Source organism: Balaenoptera borealis, assembly GCF_965194805.1.
Source record: "Balaenoptera borealis genome assembly, chromosome: 3".
NCBI lineage: Eukaryota > Metazoa > Chordata > Mammalia > Artiodactyla > Balaenopteridae > Balaenoptera > Balaenoptera borealis.
The window spans coordinates 95,673,804-95,691,012 of record NC_138866.1 but is presented as its reverse complement, the minus strand read 5'-3'; positions in this window follow the sequence as shown (position 1 = coordinate 95,691,012).

The window sequence follows — 17,209 nt, the reverse complement described above, 5'->3', positions numbered from 1 at the left end:
TCCAGGTTGCTTGGTTGGCCAAAAAGGGCGTGTGCGTTTTTTCCTGAATATATTCAGGAAAAAACGCATACGCCCTTTTTGGCCAAGGGCATCATTGTCGAGGTTTTGCCGCTTTTCCTGTGCTTTAAAGGCGATTCGAATCTACCTCCTGAAATCTGTTTCCTGCAATTCTGCCTTGCTTTCAAATCCTCTTCGTTGCCTTCCCTCAATATATTTGTGGACGAGAGTTATCATTTCTAACTCTGCAGGTTTGTGAATTGCAGTGCCCCTGAGCTCCATTGTTCAACTCGCTTTCTTGGGAGCTGGCCGCAAAAGCGCAGGATTGCTTCAGGCCCTATTCTGGCTCCGGGCGGCAAGCTGAGCCTGAGGTTAATTCTTCTTCCTGATGGGAAAATAGAGTGACCTGTGCCTGTCCCAACACCTAGAGCTAGTCTCTCATTGGTTCCCCCTCTTCCCGTTCATCCTCAGGACAAATTGCAACCTGTACGGAACAGGAGGTTAAAGGTGCTGATTCTCCAAGCAGGGAGATTGCCAGTATAGCAGCTGGAATGGCGAACCGAAGCACAAGGAGATGAGAAATGAGGTGCGTTTTAGAAACCTTTCCCGATCACACGGTGTACCATCTTCTGGGTTTCTCATGCATGTTTTCGATGTAGGAAGATGCCCTTGAACCTGGAGATTTGGGACCCATGGGATGGGTACCACACAGTATTACTTTCAAGGGTCTGCGTTTGCTCACCCAACCTCACCAAACCTCTCAGCCCCAAGAGTGTCCACCCTTATGTCTCATCCATCTGTGGGTCTACATATGGTCAATCCAGGTTGCATCACAGCCCCTGAACGAATTTTGTCAGAATTTCTCTCTCTTTCACTGTCTTTGTTTCACGGGTTTTTAAAAGTAATTGATTTGTATAATGGGGTTTAGCTGCTTTTCACTGCTGTGTTTATGCCGCTTTTCACCCACTTGACTCACTTACAGAGAGATATCAATACATAGGTTTTAAGATTCTTACTAGTCAGATATATTCTTGGGCGGTGAATAGGGGGTGTTGAGTCCAGTTTGCTGAGGAAGGAGTAGGTCTTGTCTATTACATATTGGGTTTATGGAACGCTATCTGAGCTAATTTGAAACCCTTGTTTTATGCATCACCCCACCTCACCTTTCCCGTTAAGCAGCCCTAGTGTGTTTTCTAAACGTGTGACTCTGACCTGTTATGTAATTCAGTTCAAGGGTAGCGGTTTTTACATTCCCTCTATAAGTGATATCTTATGATAAGTGTCTTTTTCTGTGTGACTTATTTCACTTAGAATCGTCGAACCCAAATCCACTCATCATGCTGCTCCTAGCCTTATGACGTTGATTTCATGGCTGAGTGATATTCCATTGTACATAAGGACCACAACTTCTTTATCCATTCTTGTCTTTCCTGGGATATTTAAGGTGTAACAAAGTGGAGGTTCTTGTCAACAGAGCAGCCCTAAACTTTGGGTTGCCTGTGTCTTGCTGATTTTTAGTTTTCCCAATTTATACGCCCATGAGAGGAAGTGCCCTATGCAATCTAAGCTGAGTTTTTTAGATGTTTCAGGACACACCGTACACTTCTCCAGAGTGGCTGTTGGCAATTTACATCCCGCCCATCAGCGTAACAAGGCTCCCATTTCTCCATGGCCTGTCCTGCATTTCTGGTTTTGACACTTTATTCAGCATGGCCCTTTTGACCGATGGGAAGCGAGACTTCTTTGTAGCGCGGATTTGCCTTTCCAGGTTGCTTGGAACCCATCCCATCCCATGGAACCCATATATTCAGGAAAAAACGCATACGCCCTTTTTGGCCAAGGGCATCATTGTCGAGGTTTTGCCGCTTTTCCTGTGCTTTAAAGGCGATTCGAATCTACCTCCTGAAATCTGTTTCCTGCAATTCTGCCTTGCTTTCAAATCCTCTTCGTTGCCTTCCCTCAATATATTTGTGGATGAGAGTTATCATTTCTAACTCTGCAGGTTTGTGAATTGCAGTGCCCCTGAGCTCCATTTTTCAACTCGCTTTCTTGGGAGCTGGCCGCAAAAGCGCAGGATTGCTTCAGGCCCTTTTCTGGCTCCAGGCGGCAGGCTGAGCCTGTGGTTAATTCTTCTTCCTGATGGGAAAATAGAGTGACCTGTGCCTGTCCCAACACCTAGAGCTAGTCTCTCATTGGTTCCCCCTCTTCCCGTTTATCCTCAGGACAAATTGCAACCTGTACGAAACAGGAGGTTAAAGGTGCTGATTCTCCAAGCAGGGAGATTGCTAGTATAGCGGCTGGAATGGCGAACTTGAGAACAAGGAGATGAGAAATGAGGTGCGTTTTAGAAACCTTTCCCGATCACACGGTGTACCATCTTCTGGGTTTCTCATGCATGTTTTCGATGTAGGAAGATGCCCTTGAACCTGGAGATTTGGGACCCATGGGATGGGTACCACGCAGTATTACTTTAAAGGGTCTGTGTTTGCTCACCCAACCTCACCAAACCTCTCAGCCCCAAGAGTGTCCACCCTTATGTCTCATCCATCTGTGGGTCTACATATGGTCAATCCAGGTTGCATCACAGCCCCTGAACGAATTTTGTCAGAATTTCTCTCTCTTTCACTGTCTTTGTTTCACGGGTTTTTAAAAGTAATTGATTTGTATAATGGGGTTTAGCTGCTTTTCACTGCTGTGTTTATGCCGCTTTTCACCCACTTGACTCACTTACAGAGAGATATCAATACATAGGTTTTAAGATTCTTACTAGTCAGATATATTCTTGGGCGATGAATAGGGTGTGTTGAGTCCAGTTCACTGAGGAAGGAGTAGGTCTTGTCTATTACATATTGGGTTTATGGAACGCTATCTGAGCTAATTTGAAACCCTTGTTTTATGCATCACCCCACCTCACCTTTCCCGTTAAGCAGCCCTAGTGTGTTTTCTAAACGTGTGACTCTGACCTGCTGTGTAATTCAGTTCAAGGGTAGCGGTTTTTACATTCCCTCTATAAGTGATATCTTATGATAAGTGTCTTTTTCTCTGTGACTTATTTCACTTAGAATCGTCGTACCCAAATCCACTCATCATGCTGCTACTAGCCTTATGACGTTGATTTCATGGCTGAGTGATATTCCATTGTACAAAAGGACCACAACTTCTTTATCCATTCTTCTCTTTCCTGGGATATATTAGGTGTAACAAAGTGGAGGTTCTTGTAAACAGAGCAGCCTTAAACTTTGGGGTGCCTGTGTCTTGCTGATTTTTAGTTTTCCCAATTCATGCGCCCGTGAGTGGAAGTGCCCTATGCTCTCTAAGCTGAGTTTTATAAATGTTTCAGGATACACCGTACACTTCTCCAGAGTGACTGTTGGCAATTTACATCCCGCCCATCAGCGTAGCAAGGCTCCCATTTCTCCATGGCCTGTCCTGCATTTCTGGTTTTGACACTTTTTTCAGTATGGCCCTTTTGACCGATGGGAATCGAGACTTCTTTGTAGCGCTGATTTGCCTTTCCAGGTTGCTTGGTTGGCCAAAAAGGGCGTATGCGTTTTTTCCTGAATATATTCAGGAAAAAACGCATAGGCCCTTTTTGGCCAAGGGCATCATTGTCGAGGTTTTGCCGCTTTTCCTGTGCTTTAAAGGCGATTCGAATCTACCTCCTGAAATTTGTTTCCTGCAATTCTGCCTTGCTTTCAAATCCTCTTCGTTGCCTTCCCTCAATATATTTGTGGACGAGCGTTATCATTTCTAAGTCTGCAGGTTTGTGAATTGCCGTGCCCCTGAGCTCCATTTTTCAACTCGCTTTCTTGGGAGCTGGCCGCAAAAGCGCAGGATTGCTTCAGGCCCTATTTGGGCTCCGGGCGGCAGGCTGAGCCTGTGGTTAATTCTTCTTCCTGATGAGAAAATAGAGTGACCTGTGCCTGTCCCAATACCTAGAGCTAGTCTCTCATTGGTTCCCCCTCTTCCCGTTCATCCTCAGGACAAATTGCAACCTGTACGGAACAGGAGGTTAAAGGTGCTGATTCTCCAAGCAGGGAGATTGCTAGTATAGCGGCTGGAATGGCGAACCGGAGCACAAGGAGATGAGAAATGAGGTGCGTTTTAGAAACCTTTCCCGATCACACGGTGTACCATCTTCTGGGTTTCTCATGCACGTTTTCGATGTAGGAAGATGCCCTTGAACCTGGAGATTTGGGACCCATGGGATGGGTACCACACAGTATGACTTTCAAGGGTCTGCGTTTGCTCATCCAACCTCACCAAACCTCTCAGCCCCAAGAGTGTCCACCCTTATGTCTCATCCATCTGTGGGTCTACATATGGTCAATCCAGGTTGCATCACAGCCCCTGAACGAATTTTGTCAGAATTTCTCTCTCTTTCACTGTCTTTGTTTCACGGGTTTTTAAAAGTAATTGATTTGTATAATGGGGTTTAGCTGCTTTTCACTGCTGTGTTTATGCCGCTTTTCACCCACTTCACTCACTTACAGAGAGATATAAATACATAGGTTTTAAGATTCTTACTAGTCAGATATATTCTTGGGCGGTGAATAGGGCGTGTTGAGTTCAGTTCACTGAGCAAGGAGTAGGTCTTGTGTATTACATATTGGGTTTATGGAACGCTATGTGAGCTACTTTGAAACCCTTGTTTTATGCATCACCCCACCTCACCTTTCCCGTTAAGCAGCCATAGTGTGTTTTCTAAACGTGTGACTCTGACCTGTTATGTAATTCAGTTCAAGGGTAGCAGTTTTTACATTCCCTCTATAAGTGATATCTTATGATAAGTGTCTTTTTCTGTGTGACTTATTTCACTTAGAATCGTCGTACCCAAATCCACTCATCATGCTGCTCCTAGCCTTATGACGTTGATTTCATGGCTGAGTGATATTCCATTGTACATAAGGACCACAACTTCTTTATCCATTCTTGTCTTTCCTGGGATATTTAAGGTGTCATGAAGTGGAGGTTTTTGTCAACAGAGCAGCCCTAAACTTTGGGGTGCCTGTGTCTTGCTGATTTTTAGTTTTCCCAATTTATACGCCCATGAGTGGAAATGCCCTATGCTCTCTAAGCTGAGTTTTTTAGATGTTTCAGGACACACCGTACACTTCTCCAGAGTGGCTGTTGGCAATTTACATCCCGCCCATCAGCGTAGCAAGGCTCCCATTTCTCCATGGCCTATCCTGCATTTCTAGTTTTGACACTTTTTTCAGCATGGCCCTTTTGACCGATGGGAAGCGAGACCTCTTTGTAGCGCTGATTTGCCTTTCCAGGTTGCTTGGTTGGCCAAAAAGGGCGTATGCGTTTTTTCCTGAATATATTCAGGAAAAAACGCATACGCCCTTTTTGGCCAAGGGCATCATTGTCGAGGTTTTGCCGCTTTTCCTGTGCTTTAAAGGCGATTCGAATCTACCTCCTGAAATCTGTTTCCTGCAATTCTGCCTTGCTTTCAAATCCTCTTCGTTGCCTTCCCTCAATATATTTGTGGACGAGAGTTATCATTTCTAACTCTGCAGGTTTGTGAATTGCCGTGCCCCTGAGCTCCATTTTTCAACTCGCTTTCTTGGGAGCTGGCCGCAAAAGCACAGGACTGCTTCAGGCCCTATTCGGGCTCCGGGCGGCAAGCTGAGCCTGAGGTTAATTCTTCTTCCTGATGGGAAAATAGAGTGACCTGTGCCTGTCCCAACACCTAGAGCTAGTCTCTCATTGGTTCCCCCTCTTCCCGTACATCCTCAGGACAAATTGCAACCTGTACGGAACAGGAGGTTAAAGGTGCTGATTCTCCAAGCAGGGAGATTGCTAGTATAGCGGCTGGAATGGCGAACCGGAGCACAAGGAGATGAGAAATGAGGTGCGTTTTAGAAACCTTTCCCGATCACACGGTGTACCATCTTCTGGGTTTCTCATGCATGTTTTCGATGTAGGAAGATGCCCTTGAACCTGGAGATTTGGGACCCATGGGATGGGTACCACACAGTATTACTTTCAAGGGTCTGCGTTTGCTCACCCAACCTCACCAAACCTCTCAGCCCCAAGAGTGTCCACCCTTATGTCTCATCCATCTGTGGGTCTACATATGGTCAATCCAGGTTGCATCACAGCCCCTGAACGAATTTTGTCAGAATTTCTCTCTCTTTCACTGTCTTTGTTTCACGGGTTTTTAAAAGTAATTGATTTGTATAATGGGGTTTAGCTGCTTTTCACTGCTGTGGTTATGCCGCTTTTCACCCACTTCACTCACTTACAGAGAGATATAAATACATAGGTTTTAAGATTCTTACTAGTCAGATATATTCTTGGGCGGTGAATAGGGCGTGTTGAGTCCAGTTCACTGAGGAAGGAGTAGGTCTTGTCTATTACATATTGGGTTTATGGAACGCTATCTGAGCTAATTTGAAACCCTTGTTTTATGCATCACCCCACCTCACCTTTCCCGTTAAGCAGCCCTAGTGTGTTTTCTAAACGTGTGACTCTGACCTGTTATGTAATTCAGTTCAAGGGTAGCGGTTTTTACATTCCCTCTATAAGTGATATCTTATGATAAGTGTCTTTTTCTGTGTGACTTATTTCACTTAGAATCGTCGTACCCAAATCCACTCATCATGCTGCTCCTAGCCTTATGACGTTGATTTCATGGCTGAGTGATATTCCATTGTACATAAGGACCACAACTTCTTTATCCATTCTTGTCTTTCCTGGGATATTTAAGGTGTAACAAAGTGGAGGTTCTTGTCAACAGAGCAGCCCTAAACTTTGGGGTGCCTGTGTCTTGCTGATTTTTAGTTTTCCCAATTTATACGCCCATGAGTGGAAGTGCCCTATGCTCTCTAAGCTGAGTTTTTTAGATGTTTCAGGACACACCGTACACTTCTCCAGAGTGGCTGTTGGCAATTTCCATCCGGCCCATCAGCGTAGCAAGGCTCCCATTTCTCCATGGCCTGTCCTGCATTTCTGGTTTTGACACTTTATTCAGCCTGGCCCTTTTGACCGATGGGAAGCGAGACTTCTTTGTAGCGCTGATTTGCCTTTCCAGGTTGCTTGGTTGGCCAAAAAGGGCGTATGCGTTTTTTCCTGAATATATTCAGGAAAAAACGCATACGCCCTTTTTGGCCAAGGGCATCATTGTCGAGGTTTTGCCGCTTTTCCTGTGCTTTAAAGGCGATTCGAATCTACCTCCTGAAATCTGTTTCCTGCAATTCTGCCTTGCTTTCAAATCCTCTTCGTTGCCTTCCCTCAATATATTTGTGGACGAGAGTTATCATTTCTAAGTCTGCAGGTTTGTGAATTGCAGTGCCCCTGAGCTCCATTGTTCAACTCGCTTTCTTGGGAGCTGGCCGCAAAAGCGCAGGATTGCTTCAGGCCCTTTTTTGGCTCCGGGCGGCAGGCTGAGCCTGAGGTTAATTCTTCTTCCTGATGGGAAAATAGAGTGACCTGTGCCTGTCCCAACACCTAGAGCTAGTCTCTCATTGGTTCCCCCTCTTCCCGTTCATCCTCAGGACAAATTGCAACCTGTACGGAACAGGAGGTTAAAGGTGCTGATTCTCCAAGCAGGGAGATTGCTAGTATAGCGGCTGGAATGGCGAACCGGAGCACAAGGAGATGAGAAATGAGGTGCGTTTTAGAAACCTTTCCCGATCACACGGTGTACCATCTTCTGGGTTTCTCATGCATGTTTTCGATGTAGGAAGATGCCCTTGAACCTGGAGATTTGGGACCCATGGGATGGGTACCACACAGTATTACTTTCAAGGGTCTGCGTTTGCTCACCCAACCTCACCAAACCTCTCAGCCCCAAGAGTGTCCACCCTTATGTCTCATCCATCTGTGGGTCTACATATGGTCAATCCAGGTTGCATCACAGCCCCTGAACGAATTTTGTCAGAATTTCTCTCTCTTTCACTGTCTTTGTTTCACGGGTTTTTAAAAGTAATTGATTTGTATAATGGGGTTTAGCTGCTTTTCACTGCTGTGGTTATGCCGCTTTTCACCCACTTCACTCACTTACAGAGAGATATAAATACATAGGTTTTAAGATTCTTACTAGTCAGATATATTCTTGGGCGGTGAATAGGGCGTGTTGAGTCCAGTTCACTGAGGAAGGAGTAGGTCTTGTCTATTACATATTGGGTTTATGGAACGCTATCTGAGCTAATTTGAAACCCTTGTTTTATGCATCACCCCACCTCACCTTTCCCGTTAAGCAGCCCTAGTGTGTTTTCTAAACGTGTGACTCTGACCTGTTATGTAATTCAGTTCAAGGGTAGCGGTTTTTACATTCCCTCTATAAGTGATATCTTATGATAAGTGTCTTTTTCTGTGGGACTTATTTCACTTAGAATCGTCGTACCCAAATCCACTCATCATGCTGCTACTAGCCTTATGACGTTGATTTCATGGCTGAATGATATTCCATTGTACATAAGGACCACAACTTCTTTATCCATTCTTGTCTTTCCTGGGATATTTAAGGTGTAACAAAGTGGAGGTTCTTGTCAACAGAGCAGCCTTAAACTTTGGAGTGCCTGTGTCTTGCTGATTTTTAGTTTTCCCAATTCATACGCCTGTGAGTGGAAGTGCCGTATGCTCTCTTAGCTGAGTTTTATAGATGTTTCAGGACACACCGTACACTTCTCCAGAGTGGCTGTTGGCAATTTCCATCCCGCCCATCAGCGTAGCAAGGCTCCCATTTCTCCATGGCCTATCCTGCATTTCTGGTTTTGACACTTTTTTCAGCATGGCCCTTTTGACCGATGGGAAGCGAGACTTCTTTGTAGCGCTGATTTGCCTTTCCAGGTTGCTTGGTTGGCCAAAAAGGGCGTATGCGTTTTTTCCTGAATATATTCAGGAAAAAACGCATACGCCCTTTTTGGCCAAGGGCATCATTGTCGAGGTTTTGCCGCTTTTCCTGTGCTTTAAAGGCGATTCGAATCTACCTCCTGAAATCTGTTTCCTGCAATTCTGCCTTGCTTTCAAATCCTCTTCGTTGCCTTCCCTCAATATATTTGTGGACGAGAGTTATCATTTCTAAGTCTGCAGGTTTGTGAATTGCCGTGCCCCTGAGCTCCATTTTTCAACTCGCTTTCTTGGGAGCTGGCCGCAAAAGCGCAGGATTGCTTCAGGCCCTATTTGGGCTCCGGGCGGCAGGCGGAGCCTGTGGTTAATTCTTCTTCCTGATGAGAAAATAGAGTGACCTGTGCCTGTCCCAATACCTAGAGCTAGTCTCTCATTGGTTCCCCCTCTTCCCGTTCATCCTCAGGACAAATTGCAACCTGTACAGAACAGGAGGTTAAAGGTGCTGATTCTCCAAGCAGGGAGATTGCTAGTATAGCGGCTGGAATGGCGAACCGGAGCACAAGGAGATGAGAAATGAGGTGCGTTTTAGAAACCTTTCCCGATCACACGGTGTACCATCTTCTGGGTTTCTCATGCATGTTTTCGATGTAGGAAGATGCCCTTGAACCTGGAGATTTGGGACCCATGGGATGGGTACCACGCAGTATGACTTTCAAGGGTCTGCGTTTGCTCACCCAACCTCACCAAACGTCTCAGCCCCAAGAGTGTCCACCCTTATGTCTCATCCATCTGTGGGTCTACATATGGTCAATCCAGGTTGCATCACAGCCCCTGAACGAATTTTGTCAGAATTTCTCTCTCTTTCACTGTCTTTGTTTCACGGGTTTTTAAAAGTAATTGATTTGTATAATGGGGTTTAGCTGCTTTTCACTGCTGTGTTTATGCCGCTTTTCACCCACTTCACTCACTTACAGAGAGATATAAATACATAGGTTTTAAGATTCTTACTAGTCAGATATATTCTTGGGCGGTGAATAGGGCGTGTTGAGTCCAGTTCACTGAGCAAGGAGTAGGTCTTGTGTATTACATATTGGGTTTATGGAACGCTATGTGAGCTACTTTGAAACCCTTGTTTTATGCATCACCCCACCTCACCTTTCCCGTTAAGCAGCCATAGTGTGTTTTCTAAACGTGTGACTCTGACCTGTTATGTAATTCAGTTCAAGGGTAGCGGTTTTTACATTCCCTCTATAAGTGATATCTTATGATAAGTGTCTTTTTCTGTGTGACTTATTTCACTTAGAATCGTCGTACCCAAATCCACTCATCATGCTGCTCCTAGCCTTATGACGTTGATTTCATGGCTGAGTGATATTCCATTGTACATAAGGACCACAACTTCTTTATCCATTCTTGTCTTTCCTGGGATATTTAAGGTGTCATGAAGTGGAGGTTTTTGTCAACAGAGCAGCCCTAAACTTTGGGGTGCCTGTGTCTTGCTGATTTTTAGTTTTCCCAATTTATACGCCCATGAGTGGAAATGCCCTATGCTCTCTAAGCTGAGTTTTTTAGATGTTTCAGGACACACCGTACACTTCTCCAGAGTGGCTGTTGGCAATTTACATCCCGCCCATCAGCGTAGCAAGGCTCCCATTTCTCCATGGCCTATCCTGCATTTCTAGTTTTGACACTTTTTTCAGCATGGCCCTTTTGACCGATGGGAAGCGAGACCTCTTTGTAGCGCTGATTTGCCTTTCCAGGTTGCTTGGTTGGCCAAAAAGGGCGTATGCGTTTTTTCCTGAATATATTCAGGAAAAAACGCATACGCCCTTTTTGGCCAAGGGCATCATTGTCGAGGTTTTGCCGCTTTTCCTGTGCTTTAAAGGCGATTCGAATCTACCTCCTGAAATCTGTTTCCTGCAATTCTGCCTTGCTTTCAAATCCTCTTCGTTGCCTTCCCTCAATATATTTGTGGACGAGAGTTATCATTTCTAACTCTGCAGGTTTGTGAATTGCCGTGCCCCTGAGCTCCATTTTTCAACTCGCTTTCTTGGGAGCTGGCCGCAAAAGCACAGGACTGCTTCAGGCCCTATTCGGGCTCCGGGCGGCAAGCTGAGCCTGAGGTTAATTCTTCTTCCTGATGGGAAAATAGAGTGACCTGTGCCTGTCCCAACACCTAGAGCTAGTCTCTCATTGGTTCCCCCTCTTCCCGTACATCCTCAGGACAAATTGCAACCTGTACGGAACAGGAGGTTAAAGGTGCTGATTCTCCAAGCAGGGAGATTGCTAGTATAGCGGCTGGAATGGCGAACCGGAGCACAAGGAGATGAGAAATGAGGTGCGTTTTAGAAACCTTTCCCGATCACACGGTGTACCATCTTCTGGGTTTCTCATGCATGTTTTCGATGTAGGAAGATGCCCTTGAACCTGGAGATTTGGGACCCATGGGATGGGTACCACACAGTATTACTTTCAAGGGTCTGCGTTTGCTCACCCAACCTCACCAAACCTCTCAGCCCCAAGAGTGTCCACCCTTATGTCTCATCCATCTGTGGGTCTACATATGGTCAATCCAGGTTGCATCACAGCCCCTGAACGAATTTTGTCAGAATTTCTCTCTCTTTCACTGTCTTTGTTTCACGGGTTTTTAAAAGTAATTGATTTGTATAATGGGGTTTAGCTGCTTTTCACTGCTGTGGTTATGCCGCTTTTCACCCACTTCACTCACTTACAGAGAGATATAAATACATAGGTTTTAAGATTCTTACTAGTCAGATATATTCTTGGGCGGTGAATAGGGCGTGTTGAGTCCAGTTCACTGAGGAAGGAGTAGGTCTTGTCTATTACATATTGGGTTTATGGAACGCTATGTGAGCTAATTTGAAACCCTTGTTTTATGCATCACCCCACCTCACCTTTCCCGTTAAGCAGCCCTAGTGTGTTTTCTAAACGTGTGACTCTGACCTGTTATGTAATTCAGTTCAAGGGTAGCGGTTTTTACATTCCCTCTATAAGTGATATCTTATGATAAGTGTCTTTTTCTGTGTGACTTATTTCACTTAGAATCGTCGTACCCAAATCCACTCATCATGCTGCTCCTAGCCTTATGACGTTGATTTCATGGCTGAGTGATATTCCATTGTACATAAGGACCACAACTTCTTTATCCATTCTTGTCTTTCCTGGGATATTTAAGGTGTAACAAAGTGGAGGTTCTTGTCAACAGAGCAGCCCTAAACTTTGGGGTGCCTGTGTCTTGCTGATTTTTAGTTTTCCCAATTTATACGCCCATGAGTGGAAGTGCCCTATGCTCTCTAAGCTGAGTTTTTTAGATGTTTCAGGACACACCGTACACTTCTCCAGAGTGGCTGTTGGCAATTTCCATCCGGCCCATCAGCGTAGCAAGGCTCCCATTTCTCCATGGCCTGTCCTGCATTTCTGGTTTTGACACTTTATTCAGCCTGGCCCTTTTGACCGATGGGAAGCGAGACTTCTTTGTAGCGCTGATTTGCCTTTCCAGGTTGCTTGGTTGGCCAAAAAGGGCGTATGCGTTTTTTCCTGAATATATTCAGGAAAAAACGCATACGCCCTTTTTGGCCAAGGGCATCATTGTCGAGGTTTTGCCGCTTTTCCTGTGCTTTAAAGGCGATTCGAATCTACCTCCTGAAATCTGTTTCCTGCAATTCTGCCTTGCTTTCAAATCCTCTTCGTTGCCTTCCCTCAATATATTTGTGGACGAGAGTTATCATTTCTAAGTCTGCAGGTTTGTGAATTGCAGTGCCCCTGAGCTCCATTGTTCAACTCGCTTTCTTGGGAGCTGGCCGCAAAAGCGCAGGATTGCTTCAGGCCCTTTTTTGGCTCCGGGCGGCAGGCTGAGCCTGAGGTTAATTCTTCTTCCTGATGGGAAAATAGAGTGACCTGTGCCTGTCCCAACACCTAGAGCTAGTCTCTCATTGGTTCCCCCTCTTCCCGTTCATCCTCAGGACAAATTGCAACCTGTACGGAACAGGAGGTTAAAGGTGCTGATTCTCCAAGCAGGGAGATTGCTAGTATAGCGGCTGGAATGGCGAACCGGAGCACAAGGAGATGAGAAATGAGGTGCGTTTTAGAAACCTTTCCCGATCACACGGTGTACCATCTTCTGGGTTTCTCATGCATGTTTTCGATGTAGGAAGATGCCCTTGAACCTGGAGATTTGGGACCCATGGGATGGGTACCACACAGTATTACTTTAAAGGGTCTGCGTTTGCTCACCCAACCTCACCAAACCTCTCAGCCCCAAGAGTGTCCACCCTTATGTCTCATCCATCTGTGGGTCTACATATGGTCAATCCAGGTTGCATCACAGCCCCTGAACGAATTTTGTCAGAATTTCTCTCTCTTTCACTGTCTTTGTTTCACGGGTTTTTAAAAGTAATTGATTTGTATAATGGGGTTTAGCTGCTTTTCACTGCTGTGGTTATGCCGCTTTTCACCCACTTCACTCACTTACAGAGAGATATAAATACATAGGTTTTAAGATTCTTACTAGTCAGATATATTCTTGGGCGGTGAATAGGGCGTGTTGAGTCCAGTTCACTGAGGAAGGAGTAGGTCTTGTCTATTACATATTGGGTTTATGGAACGCTATCTGAGCTAATTTGAAACCCTTGTTTTATGCATCACCCCACCTCACCTTTCCCGTTAAGCAGCCCTAGTGTGTTTTCTAAACGTGTGACTCTGACCTGTTATGTAATTCAGTTCAAGGGTAGCGGTTTTTACATTCCCTCTATAAGTGATATCTTATGATAAGTGTCTTTTTCTGTGGGACTTATTTCACTTAGAATCGTCGTACCCAAATCCACTCATCATGCTGCTACTAGCCTTATGACGTTGATTTCATGGCTGAATGATATTCCATTGTACATAAGGACCACAACTTCTTTATCCATTCTTGTCTTTCCTGGGATATTTAAGGTGTAACAAAGTGGAGGTTCTTGTCAACAGAGCAGCCTTAAACTTTGGAGTGCCTGTGTCTTGCTGATTTTTAGTTTTCCCAATTCATACGCCTGTGAGTGGAAGTGCCGTATGCTCTCTTAGCTGAGTTTTATAGATGTTTCAGGACACACCGTACACTTCTCCAGAGTGGCTGTTGGCAATTTCCATCCCGCCCATCAGCGTAGCAAGGCTCCCATTTCTCCATGGCCTGTCCTGCATTTCTGGTTTTGACACTTTATTCAGCCTGGCTCTTTTGACCGATGGGAAGCGAGACTTCTTTGTAGCGCTGATTTGCCTTTCCAGGTTGCTTGGTTGGCCAAAAAGGGCGTATGCGTTTTTTCCTGAATATATTCAGGAAAAAACGCATACGCCCTTTTTGGCCAAGGGCATCATTGTCGAGGTTTTGCCGCTTTTCCTGTGCTTTAAAGGCGATTCGAATCTACCTCCTGAAATCTGTTTCCTGCAATTCTGCCTTGCTTTCAAATCCTCTTCGTTGCCTTCCCTCAATATATTTGTGGACGAGAGTTATCATTTCTAAGTCTGCAGGTTTGTGAATTGCAGTGCCCCTGAGCTCCATTTTTCAACTCGCTTTCTTGGGAGCTGGCCGCAAAAGCGCAGGATTGCTTCAGGCCCTATTCTGGCTCCGGGCGGCAAGCTGAGCCTGAGGTTAATTCTTCTTCCTGATGGGAAAATAGAGTGACCTGTGCCTGTCCCAACACCTAGAGCTAGTCTCTCATTGGTTCCCCCTCTTCCCGTTCATCCTCAGGACAAATTGCAACCTGTACGGAACAGGAGGTTAAAGGTGCTGATTCTCCAAGCAGGGAGATTGCTAGTATAGCGGCTGGAATGGCGAACCGGAGCACAAGGAGATGAGAAATGAGGTGCGTTTTAGAAACCTTTCCCGATCACACGGTGTACCATCTTCTGGGTTTCTCATGCATGTTTTCGATGTAGGAAGATGCCCTTGAACCTGGAGATTTGGGACCCATGGGATGGGTACCACACAGTATTACTTTAAAGGGTCTGCGTTTGCTCACCCAACCTCACCAAACCTCTCAGCCCCAAGAGTGTCCACCCTTATGTCTCATCCATCTGTGGGTCTACATATGGTCAATCCAGGTTGCATCACAGCCCCTAAACGAATTTTGTCAGAATTTCTCTCTCTTTCACTGTCTTTGTTTCACGGGTTTTTAAAAGTAATTGATTTGTATAATGGGGTTTAGCTGCTTTTCACTGCTGTGGTTATGCCGCTTTTCACCCACTTCACTCACTTACAGAGAGATATAAATACATAGGTTTTAAGCTTCTTACTAGTCAGATATATTCTTGGGCGGTGAATAGGGCGTGTTGAGTCCAGTTCACTGAGGAAGGAGTAGGTCTTGTCTATTACATATTGGGTTTATGGAACGCTATCTGAGCTAATTTGAAACCCTTGTTTTATGCATCACCCCACCTCACCTTTCCCGTTAAGCAGCCCTAGTGTGTTTTCTAAACGTGTGACTCTGACCTGTTATGTAATTCAGTTCAAGGGTAGCGGTTTTTACATTCCCTCTATAAGTGATATCTTATGATAAGTGTCTTTTTCTGTGTGACTTATTTCACTTAGAATCGTCGTACCCAAATCCACTCATCATGCTGCTACTAGCCTTATGACGTTGATTTCATGGCTGAGTGATATTCCATTGTACATAAGGACCACAACTTCTTTATCCATTCTTGTCTTTCCTGGGATATTTAAGGTGTAACAAAGTGGAGGTTCTTGTCAACAGAGCAGCCCTAAACTTTGGGGTGCCTGTGTCTTGCTGATTTTTAGTTTTCCCAATTTATACGCCCATGAGTGGAAGTGCCCTATGCTCTCTAAGCTGAGTTTTTTAGATGTTTCAGGACACACCGTACACTTCTCCAGAGTGGCTGTTGGCAATTTCCATCCGGCCCATCAGCGTAGCAAGGCTCCCATTTCTCCATGGCCTGTCCTGCATTTCTGGTTTTGACACTTTATTCAGCCTGGCCCTTTTGACCGATGGGAAGCGAGACTTCTTTGTAGCGCTGATTTGCCTTTCCAGGTTGCTTGGTTGGCCAAAAAGGGCGTATGCATTTTTTCCTGAATATATTCAGGAAAAAACGCATACGCCCTTTTTGGCCAAGGGCATCATTGTCGAGGTGTTGCCGCTTTTCCTGTGCTTTAAAGGCGATTCGAATCTACCTCCTGAAATCTGTTTCCTGCAATTCTGCCTTGCTTTCAAATCCTCTTCGTTGCCTTCCCTCAATATATTTGTGGACGAGAGTTATCATTTCTAAGTCTGCAGGTTTGTGAATTGCCGTGCCCCTGAGCTCCATTTTTCAACTCGCTTTCTTGGGAGCTGGCCGCAAAAGCGCAGGATTGCTTCAGGCCCTATTTGGGCTCCGGGCGGCAGGCGGAGCCTGTGGTTAATTCTTCTTCCTGATGAGAAAATAGAGTGACCTGTGCCTGTCCCAATACCTAGAGCTAGTCTCTCATTGGTTCCCCCTCTTCCCGTTCATCCTCAGGACAAATTGCAACCTGTACAGAACAGGAGGTTAAAGGTGCTGATTCTCCAAGCAGGGAGATTGCTAGTATAGCGGCTGGAATGGCGAACCGGAGCACAAGGAGATGAGAAATGAGGTGCGTTTTAGAAACCTTTCCCGATCACACGGTGTACCATCTTCTGGGTTTCTCATGCATGTTTTCGATGTAGGAAGATGCCCTTGAACCTGGAGATTTGGGACCCATGGGATGGGTACCACGCAGTATGACTTTCAAGGGTCTGCGTTTGCTCACCCAACCTCACCAAACGTCTCAGCCCCAAGAGTGTCCACCCTTATGTCTCATCCATCTGTGGGTCTACATATGGTCAATCCAGGTTGCATCACAGCCCCTGAACGAATTTTGTCAGAATTTCTCTCTCTTTCACTGTCTTTGTTTCACGGGTTTTTAAAAGTAATTGATTTGTATAATGGGGTTTAGCTGCTTTTCACTGCTGTGTTTATGCCGCTTTTCACCCACTTCACTCACTTACAGAGAGATATAAATACATAGGTTTTAAGATTCTTACTAGTCAGATATATTCTTGGGCGGTGAATAGGGCGTGTTGAGTCCAGTTCACTGAGCAAGGAGTAGGTCTTGTGTATTACATATTGGGTTTATGGAACGCTATCTGAGCTACTTTGAAACCCTTGTTTTATGCATCACCCCACCTCACCTTTCCCGTTAAGCAGCCATAGTGTGTTTTCTAAACGTGTGACTCTGACCTGTTATGTAATTCAGTTCAAGGGTAGCGGTTTTTACATTCCCTCTATAAGTGATATCTTATGATAAGTGTCTTTTTCTGTGTGACTTATTTCACTTAGAATCGTCGTACCCAAATCCACTCATCATGCTGCTCCTAGCCTTATGACGTTGATTTCATGGCTGAGTGAT